General features: G+C 39.7%; 1 pseudogene; it reads left to right on the forward strand.

Moving 5' to 3' along the window:
• Positions 1 to 8,777: 8,777 nt before the first annotated feature.
• LOC127186557 (Ig heavy chain V region 108A-like) lies at positions 8,778 to 9,420 on the forward strand (annotated as a pseudogene).
• Positions 9,421 to 10,098: the final 678 nt, after the last annotated feature.

Raw genomic sequence — 10,098 nt, forward strand, 5'->3', positions numbered from 1 at the left:
ATCATACTGATGCTAGGTGGGTAAGGTGAGCCTGAGTGACAGCTATTCATCACAACACAAGTGTAGTTAAGAAAGTATTCTCTAATAGAGGAACTATAGAAAGTATTACCATCCCTAATCTCAAATTGTGGTACACAGCTATAATAATGAAAACAGCATGGTATTGGGAAAAAACAGACATATTTATCAATGGAATCATCTTGAAGATGCAGGCATAACTCCATACTGTTAATGCCTGGCTGTGGCTCTGAAGAGGTCTAGGGTACAGTCTCTGGGGCTGGATGTGGATGCCCTTCCAGTTTGCTTTATCTCTTGGGTGGCCAGATCAGATGGCTAAGACAATTGATCATGATTGAAGGAAGAGGAAAAGGAGCTCAGGGTTTCTTTTCTAGGCATGGGCTATACTGTGGCCAACCAGGAGAACTTATAGTGACCACAATTTACCTATGGCTGAGCATGTGAAAGAGGCTTCTGGCAGGAAACTGCAGGGCAGTCAAAAAAGGAGGCTCTTTGATCCTTAGATAGGCCTCTTTGTGGAGATCCCCAGTAAGCTAATGTAAACTTAGGCCTGTTAATCTTAAAAGGCTGATGATAAGGTCCTGAGTCTGCTAACTTATTTGTGAATCTATATGGAAATGGAAATAAAAAGTTAAGGAGAGAGAGAGAGAGAGAGAGAGAGAGAGAGAGAGAGAGAGAGAGAGAGAGAGAGAGAGAGAGAGAGAGAGAGAGAGAATAAACCACTCACACACACATGGATGAATTTAGACATCTTAACTTCACCTGAAGTTAAGCTTCCCAGTTACAATGCCATTTATTGTTGGTCACCATGCTTATACGTCTGAGAAAATGGAATTGCCTCATAGTCACAGAGGGTTTTTTGAGGCAGGGTTTCTCTGTGTAAACTTGACTGTCCTGGACTCACTTTGTAGACCAAGCTGGCCTTAGGCTCACATTGATTCATCTGCCCCTGCCTCACTGGGTGCGGGGCTTGGGAGGCTTATGCCACCATGTCCATCTCTAATCCCAGATTTTAGAGAGATGCAACAGTGCACAACTGACAGAGTAGTCAGATGTTGGAAGCAATTCTGGTGCACATCATGGTACAGACCTTTCAAAATACTGGATTCTTTCTAGGGATCTCTCATGCCTACTGAAGTTCTCCAAATAAAAGGTCATTTTTTTTTTTGGTTTTTCGAGACAGGGTTTCTCTGTGTAGCCTTGGCTGCCCTGGACTCACTTTGTAGACCAGGCTGGCCTTGAACTCACAGCGATCCACCTGCCTCTGCCTCCAAGTGATGGAACTAAAGGCATGTGCCACCACCCCTGGCTAAATCAATGGGTCTTGCAGCATGTCAGCAGATGGAATCTGTTGTGGGGGTGCATAATGGTACAGATCTTGTGAATAAAGGATCACATCCTAGACAGCCCACATGCCTAGTAAGCTTCCTCAACAGCATGGCTTTTGGAAGCATACACCTACGGAGCATTTTATTTCTGATAAATAAATCAGTCATATATAATAGAAAAAAAGACAGCATCTTCAAGAATTATCTCATTAAAAGAGGATGGCTACATGTACGCAAATGAACCCATAATTATCATTATGCACAGAACTCAATTTGAAATGGCTCAATGACCTCAATGCAAGGTCAGATACACTGATATTACAAAAGAAAGGAATCGTCTTTAATTTACTGGCACCAGAAAATACTTTCTGAACAGAAGAGCAATAGTACAGGCAATAGTACAACAAGTAAGAGTTCATGAAAGGAACCTGTGTAATTGACAAGCTTTTTATGGAAAAGTACACATCATTCATAGAATGCAGCAGGTATAGAATGGGATTATTTAACAAACTAAAATTTGGTAGTAAGCTAAAATTAAAAAGCATAAAGAACTAAATAATGAAGGTGAATGAAACAATGCAAATAAAAATGAAATATGCTTCTAAATAGGAAATCTCAAAATCTAAAATCTAAATGATGAGAAACACTTGAAGAAACATTCTGAATCATCATAGAGATGAATATCAAAACTTCTTTGAGATTTTTTTTATACTATTCATAACTCCCAATATCAATAAAATGATGTCAGCTAATGCTGGCAAACATATAGACTTACAGGGTGCCATTACAGAAAAATATGAGGCAGTTTCTCAGGAATCTAGGAGCATATCTACCCCAGGATCCAACAATACCACTGTTCACCATACAACCAAAGGACTTTATATCTAAGTAAGGACACTTGTTGAACCACGTTTATTTCTGCTCCATTGACAATAGCCAGAAGTTAGAAACAGCCTAGATACATCAACAAAAAAACAATTAGTAAAATAGGGCACACTAACACAACAGAATATTATTCCAATGTTTAAAAATAAAATAATGAAATTCACAAGAAATGGATGGAACTAAAAATTCACTTAGAATATGATAATTCAGGATCAAAAAGACAAATATGTACATACACTCCTCTCTGGATGTTATTTTTAGTCTTCCATAGACAGGATATAGTCATATGTCCACAGATGTTAGCAGCTAGGAGGAAGGAAGTTCTCCCAAGGAATGGGAAATGAGTAAGTAACTGTGGGTAGATGGGGTGGGGCCTGCAATGGGAGCATCAGTCTGAGTGGAGGGAAAGGTAGGAAAGAGAGGTAATATGAAGGGAGAGATCGCTAAACTTTAAGCCCATCTGAGGGATGATTCAGAAGCCTAAAACAAATGAAGCATTTCTTTTTATTAAATATATTGATTAAGTTATTTTTTTAATCCCAGTCACAGCTCTCCCCCACTTGTTTTCTCAGTTGCTACCTCTCCCCTCCTTTCCCTCCCCATCCAGCACTCCTCCTCTTCTCCAGGGAAAGGGAGGCCTCTGTGAATATCAACCAGGCTTGGGACATCAAGTTGCAGTAGGACCAGGCACATCTTCTTCTATTGAGGCTAGACAAAGACAAGGCAGCATGGATGCACAAATGCAACCCATACAGAAACACACTTCAGCCACCAAGGTAGTCATCATCTGAGAGTATAGGGCTGGAAAAGTTTTCCAAGAAAAGGACCAAAGGAACAAACTGGGTAGCCATCTAATAAAACAAATAGACTTTTGACCAAAATTAATCAAAAGAGATGGGAAGGTCACTTCATAATCATCAAAGGAAAATCCACCAAGATGACATCTCAATTTTGAACATATTTGCCTCAAATGCAAAGGAACTCACATTTGTAAATGAAACATTAATAAAGCTTAAACCACACACTGATCCTTACACATTATTAGGGAGATACTTCAACAACACAAAATTGCCAAAGACAAGTCCACAAAATATAAACTAAACAGAAAAATATGACACTAACCCATGTCATGAATCAAAGGACCTAACCAATATCTACAGAACCATCACCCAACAAAAGGAATATAACTTCTTCTCAGCATCTTACTGAACCTTCTCCAAAATTGACCATATAATCAGTCTCAAAGCAATCACAAAAGGTAGAAGAGAATTGAGATAATCTCTTATATCTTATCAAACCACCATTGACCAAAAAAGGTGGACCTCAACAAGAACAGAAATAACAAAGAGCCTACAGATGTGTGGAAACTGAACAACTCTACTCAATGATTACGGTGTCAGGGTAAAATAAAGAAATTAAATACTTTCAAATTCAATAGAAATGAAGACATAACCTACCAAAACTTACATAAGCAGTGCTAATAAAAGTTCATACTAAGTGCCTCCATAAAGAAATGGAGCGTTCTCAAACTACCAAGCTAAGAGTACACCTAAGAGCTCTAGAATGAAATGAATCAAAGATTGCACAAGAGGAGAGAAATGGATATAATAATCAAACTCTGGGTGGATATCAACAAATTAGAAATGCAGAGAGCAATTCAGAGAGGTGGCTCTTTGAGAAAATCAACAGGATAGACAAACCCTTCACCAAATTAGTAAAAAGGAAGATGAACACTTTCCAAATCAAGAAAAACATGAAAGAAAGCAACAGACAGGAAGGAATCCAAAGACTCATTAGGTCTTCAAAAGCCTATAAGCCACAAAATTTGAAAATTAAATGAAATGGACAATTATTTGATATATTCCACTTACCAAAGTTAAATCATATCCAAGTAAAGAAATGAAATAATCTTACATACCCTAAGAAGATGAAAACATTAATCAAAATCTCCCAAACAAACAAACAAACAAAAGGCCCAGGGCCCAGGAGCAGATGGATTCAGTACAGTATTCTGCCAGATATTCACAGAAGAGGTAATGCAAATACTCTTTAAACTATTACAGAGAATTGAAACAGAAGGAACATTACAAAACTCATTCTAAGAGCACAGTAACCTTGATACCTAATCCACCAAGACCCAACAAAGAAAGAGAATCAGACAAATTTATTTTATGATATTGATGCAAAAATACTGAATAAAATATTCACAACCCAAATCCAAAACCATGTCAAAAATATGCACCATGGCCAAGTAGGTTTCACCCTAGGCATGCAGAGATGGTTCAATATACAGAAATCCATCAGTGTAATCTAACATATAAACAAACTTTAAGAAAAAAACCTCACATGATCATCTTCTTAGATGATGAAAAAGTATTTAACAAAATCCAAGTTCATGTTATAAGTCTTCGAGATATCAGGGATACAAGGCACATACCTTGTGGGTGGGTTTTTATTCTTTTTGTTCTAGAGATAACACATGAGATGTGAACTCACTAGTATGAGATTGCTAAACTTCCCCTCTCTTCAGCCCTTTGTCTTTCGTTCAGTTCATGTATTTAATTTAAAAGCAATTTCTGTTCACATTTGCTAAGAACTTTTATATTTATTCCCTTTACCTCCTGATGTCTCCATGTCCCTAATCTCTATATGATCCCTCCCTCCCTCCCTCCTCCCCATATCCCTGTTATTAACAAAAAAGTTGAGTTCCCACAACCCACCACAGCTTAAGAAGTAGCATCAGGACTGAGCACATTCTCTTACACTGAGGCTAGGAAAGGAAGCCATGCCAGGGGCTCCTGATGAGAAAGAGGCAATAGAATCCATTTCACAATCAGCCTCTGCTCCCCTTACTAGGGGACCCACATGAAGTCTAAACTGCCCATCTGTTACATGTTTGGGGGCCCACATCCAGTCAAAGCATGGCCATTGGTTGTTGCTTCAGTCTTCATAATCCCCCTGGGCCAAGGGTATTTGAATTTGTTGGTCTTCTTGTGGAGTTCTTGTCCCCTCCAGGTCCTTCTGTCCTCCCCACCCCTTCCACAAGGCTCCCTGTGGTCTGTTGAGGTGTTTGATCCAGTTGAAATTGAGTTTTGTGAAGGGCAATAATTATGGAACTATTTGCATTTTCTGCATGTAGACATTCAGTTAGTACAAGTATCATTTGTTGAAGATGCTTTTGCTCCCATTTTATGGAATTGGATTCTTTGTTAAAAGTCAAACGTCCATTGTGTGTTTGTTTCTGGGCCATTAATTTGTTTCTATGCCAGTATTGCTCTGTAGTCAAGCTTGAAATCAGGAATAGAGATACCTGCAGAAGTTTCTTATTGCATAGGATTAAAAAGAACTCAAATCTCAGATTTTTTTTTGTTGTTCTGTACATATAAGTGGGAAATTGTTCTTTTCAATTAAAATGTAGATAATTTTGTTGATGTTTTGTTGGGAATTACAGTGAATCTGTAGATTGCTTTTGGTGAGATTACCATTTTTATATGTTAATCTTATTAATCCATGAGCATGGGAGAACTTTCCATCTTCTGATTTCTTCTTCAATTTCTTTCTTCAGAATTGAAATTCTTTCATACAGATCTTTTACTTTACTGGTTAGAGTAACACCAATGTATTCTATATTGTTTCTACTGTGAAGGTTGCTGTTTCTCTTTTTTCTCAGCCCTTTGGGATTTGGGTATAGGAGGTCTACTGTATTTTTTAAGGTTAATTTTGAATGCAGCCATGTCCCTGAAGGTGTGTATCAGGTGTAGAAGTTCTCTGGTAGAATTTTTGTGGTCACTTACATCTACAATCATGTGTAAATAGAGACTCTTTGATTTTTTATTTTCCCAGTTCTTTCCCTTGATTTATGTAGTTATCTTATGCTGTGTAGATAGGATTTCAAGTAATACATTGGAGACTTATGGTGAGAGTAGGGAGCATGTGTTATCCCTGATTTTAGAGGAATTGCTTTAAGTTTCTCAGCAATTAATTTGATGATGTTTCTAAGCTTGCTGTATATTGCCTTTATTGTACTTAGGCATGTGCCTTGTATCTCTGATCTATCTAAAACTTTTAACATGAAGGTGTGTTGGATTCTCTCAAATGATTTTCTGCATGTGTTCACTTGCAGGGACACACACATTTCACACACACACATACACACACACACACACACAAACAAATTTGTCATATACATTGGTCATGACTACACTAACACACTGGAGCTTTTAGAGGGGAATTCAGCACCAGAGCTGCCATTCTCAAAGCCTTAGCAAATATATCCAAGATTCTGAAAATCATTATTCATGACCTTCCATGAGTAAGAGAATACTGAGCTTGGGGCAGCTAGATTCAGAGGAAGAGGATTGCCTCAGGACCCACTCAACATTCCTTATATTTAAAGATACAAGGAAAAAGGAAAACACCACCACTGCTAAGTCATTACACACCACCATACAGCCCACCTGTAATACATATGCTGAATTAGCAAGCAGAGTGAAACACAGCTCATTTAGAATTTTTTAAAATTCTAGTTACTTCTCAGATAGGCAAATATTTTCTGTAGATTCGATCTGATCTGTAGGTGCCACATTTGTTCCTCTTTGTGGTGTTTTGACGTTTCTGTCTCAAGTACAGCTTCAGCAGTGGGAAAACTACCTTGTAGACAGCTTATAGCTCTGTCTATCTAGTTTTAGTCTGTTAACTCACTACTTCATCAGTGGTCACTTCTATTGCAAGATCTAACAGCCCCTAGAGACAGGACTGTGGTTCATGGAGACAATGTTTGAGGCACAGCTCACCTTCCATTGTTGAAATATCTTCTCAAAATCAATAGTACATTGCAAAGAAGGAAGTAAGCAAGCATTGTGTGAGAAGTTACACAAATGAGTTATCAGGACCAGCAGGGGGCACTGTAGATCCACCAATTTTCTAATAAGGAGCAGCTGAGGCAGATAAGGAAGTTGTTCACTGAGTGTATTCCAGCAGTTCTGTGGATTTCATTGCCACAACATTATGTTCAGAGACCATGTGTTGTTGACACATACCATTCCCATGCTACAACCCTGGAGATGTTATTGGAGCCTCAGAATCCTAAGCAACATGGGGGAAAGTGTCCCAGAGTTTGTTGCTGCTATAAGAGGTGTTCATAGTCCTGTTGGTCATTGGTTGTGCTGGACAGCAGCGTCCAAAACTCTGAGCAAGTTTCTGATAGAAACAGGATGGTCAATGCACCTTCTCAGCATTGCAAATGTGGTTGACCATAAGGAGATTCATGTCATTCTTGAACACTTGAAGTGTGGTTCACATTAAAGCAACATGGATATGGTGACTAGATTCTCAGTGGGATGGAAAAGCTCTATGTGTCTGGATGGGGTAGGATGGTCAATGCATCTTGTCATCAACAGAAATATGGTTGACACTGAAGAGCTTCAGGTGTCTGTAGAAAATTTGACATGTGGCTCCCATATATGAACATGGATGTGGGGAATGGATTGTAAGTGCAATCGATGAGCTCTGAGTGGACAGGTGCTAGGATGTTGCTTGAATGAATTTTATGAGATACCAGAACCTCACCATGCATCTGACTAACAGAAAAACTCTGTCAGTTCTATCTTATAAAAAATTCATGTCTTCATCTAAGAAATATATTTCCTCTTGATTTCATAAATTAGTTTGTAGTTGTAAATACAGCCATGTCCTCACAGCCAACAATACCACATTAGTACCCACTTTTACACAGTCTCTAAGCACACAGGTTCTCACATTGGCGTGAAGTTGGATCATCTCTACTTGGTGACAGCAGCTACAGGAAAGTGCATTTCTAAGAGGAGGGCTAAGGGGAACCAGAGACAGACTAGATCACGGCATCCTTTCTATAGGTGTCACTCCTAGGTTAAGCTGCTGGGGTCCTGGTTAGGACTGAGGAGTCCTGGAGCTTCATGAAAGGTCACCTGCCAAGATTTTCACTCAGATAGCTTCCCTATTTCCTGTTTATGAATGGTGGGTGGGTCAGAAACCTGTCCATGGGATTTAATTGGTTGGATGGACATCCCAAGCACTGGCAGAACAAACTCAGTAGAGAAATTTCAGACAGATTCACAGGGGATGCACTCATAATGTCCAACACAGCCTACAGTGTCATAATCTATTTGTCCTTTGTTGGAAAATTAGGATAATTCCATTCCCTAGCTGCTGTGAGTAAATCATGAGTAACATTCTGTGAAGGAATATGGAAGTTCATGTGTCTCTATAATAAGTTGTACAGTAGTTTGACTATGTGATTTCACCTTCTCACACAAATGTTAATTGCATATATCTGAAAAAATGGGGAGAATATGGGATGCATTTCTTCAGAGGATTAGGACTTGAACCTCAGCATCCTGTTGTCTGACCCAGGTGTTTGTACTTCCTTTTTCCTCTGCTGGACTATGGGTTTATCTAAGAAGAACCATCTCATAAATATGCAAATTACTTGAGTCTATGGTGGTAAATACAAGGATTCCACACCCCTAAGACAACATCTGGTCAGTGTCCTCTCCACAGTCAGAGAACACACAATCCCTAAGGATGGAATGGAGCTGGATCATCCTCTTCCTCCTATCAGTAACAACAGGTAAGTGGCTCACCACCTCCCAATCTGAGGAGGAGACAGGGACTGAGGTGACAATGCTATCAACTCTGCTTTTGTCTCCATAGTTGTCCACTCTGAGGTCCAACTGCATCAGTCTGGGGCTGAACTGAGGAGACCTGGGTCCTCAGTGAAGTTGTCCTGCAAGGCTTCTGGCTACACCTTCACCAGCTACAATATGCACTGGATGAAGCAGAAGCCTGGAGCGGGCCTGGTGTGGATTGGAGGTATAAATCCTTCAAGTGGTGGTACTGACTACAATCAGAAGTTCCAGGGCAAGGCCACACACTGACTGCAGACACATCCTCTAGCACAGCCTACATGGAGCTCAGCAGCCTGACATCTGAGGACTCTGCTGTCTATTACTGTGCGAGAGACACAGTGCTGCAACCACATCCTGAGTCTGCCAGAAACTCCAGAGGTGCACGTATCTGCCCTGGGCCTGAGAAGACAGAGGACATTAGCCTGGAGACTTGCTCAGAAATACTCATTTTGAGCATTCACTTTTCTGCTTCCTCCTCACCTTGCTGTAGTGCCTTTGTCTACTTTGTAAAAGGACATCTATGAGTAAAGGGATGTTAGTTTAAGATGACTCTACAGTACACCAGACCTTTCAACATCTTCTCCACTGACCACCTCCATCAGCATGTTTCTTCTTTAATAAAACAATAAAAAAGGGAAAACCATGAAGATGCATTGATAGAGACCAACTTCAATACACAGTGTAAACCAAGGCAGGTCACATTGGTGGACTGCTTTTCTGCTAGGGATTCTTCAACAGCCCAGGTGAGGTCCTTTGTCCTTAGGAGACTTATCTTCGACAGGTTGCTGTAGCCAGGATGTTAGTGATCAGCTCCAGCACTCAGGGTAAACTGAGGCAGGTCGCAGTGTTGGTGAATGCTCATCTGGTGGCTGATGTTTTTCTATGTAGTTTAAAAATTCATCTTCCAGGCTAGTTCCTTGATATTTACACTTCAACACTTAAAGATCCAGGCTGGTGTTTTTGCTATTTACACCTTGGTAGATAAAACAAGGCAGATTTTTATGACCCTCACACACACATGGACACATACAATTAATATACAAAACAAGTGAGCTCTCAAAGGCACCATTTGTACACACACACACACGCACACACACACATTCATATATGCATGCAGGCAATATATATAGACAATCAGACATACAAACAGACAGACATTTTTTTGGGTGAAACAGATGGTTTCAACAACTGTTTAACTTTAC

This window comes from Acomys russatus, unplaced genomic scaffold (assembly GCF_903995435.1).
Source record: "Acomys russatus unplaced genomic scaffold, mAcoRus1.1, whole genome shotgun sequence".
Lineage (NCBI taxonomy): Eukaryota > Metazoa > Chordata > Mammalia > Rodentia > Muridae > Acomys > Acomys russatus.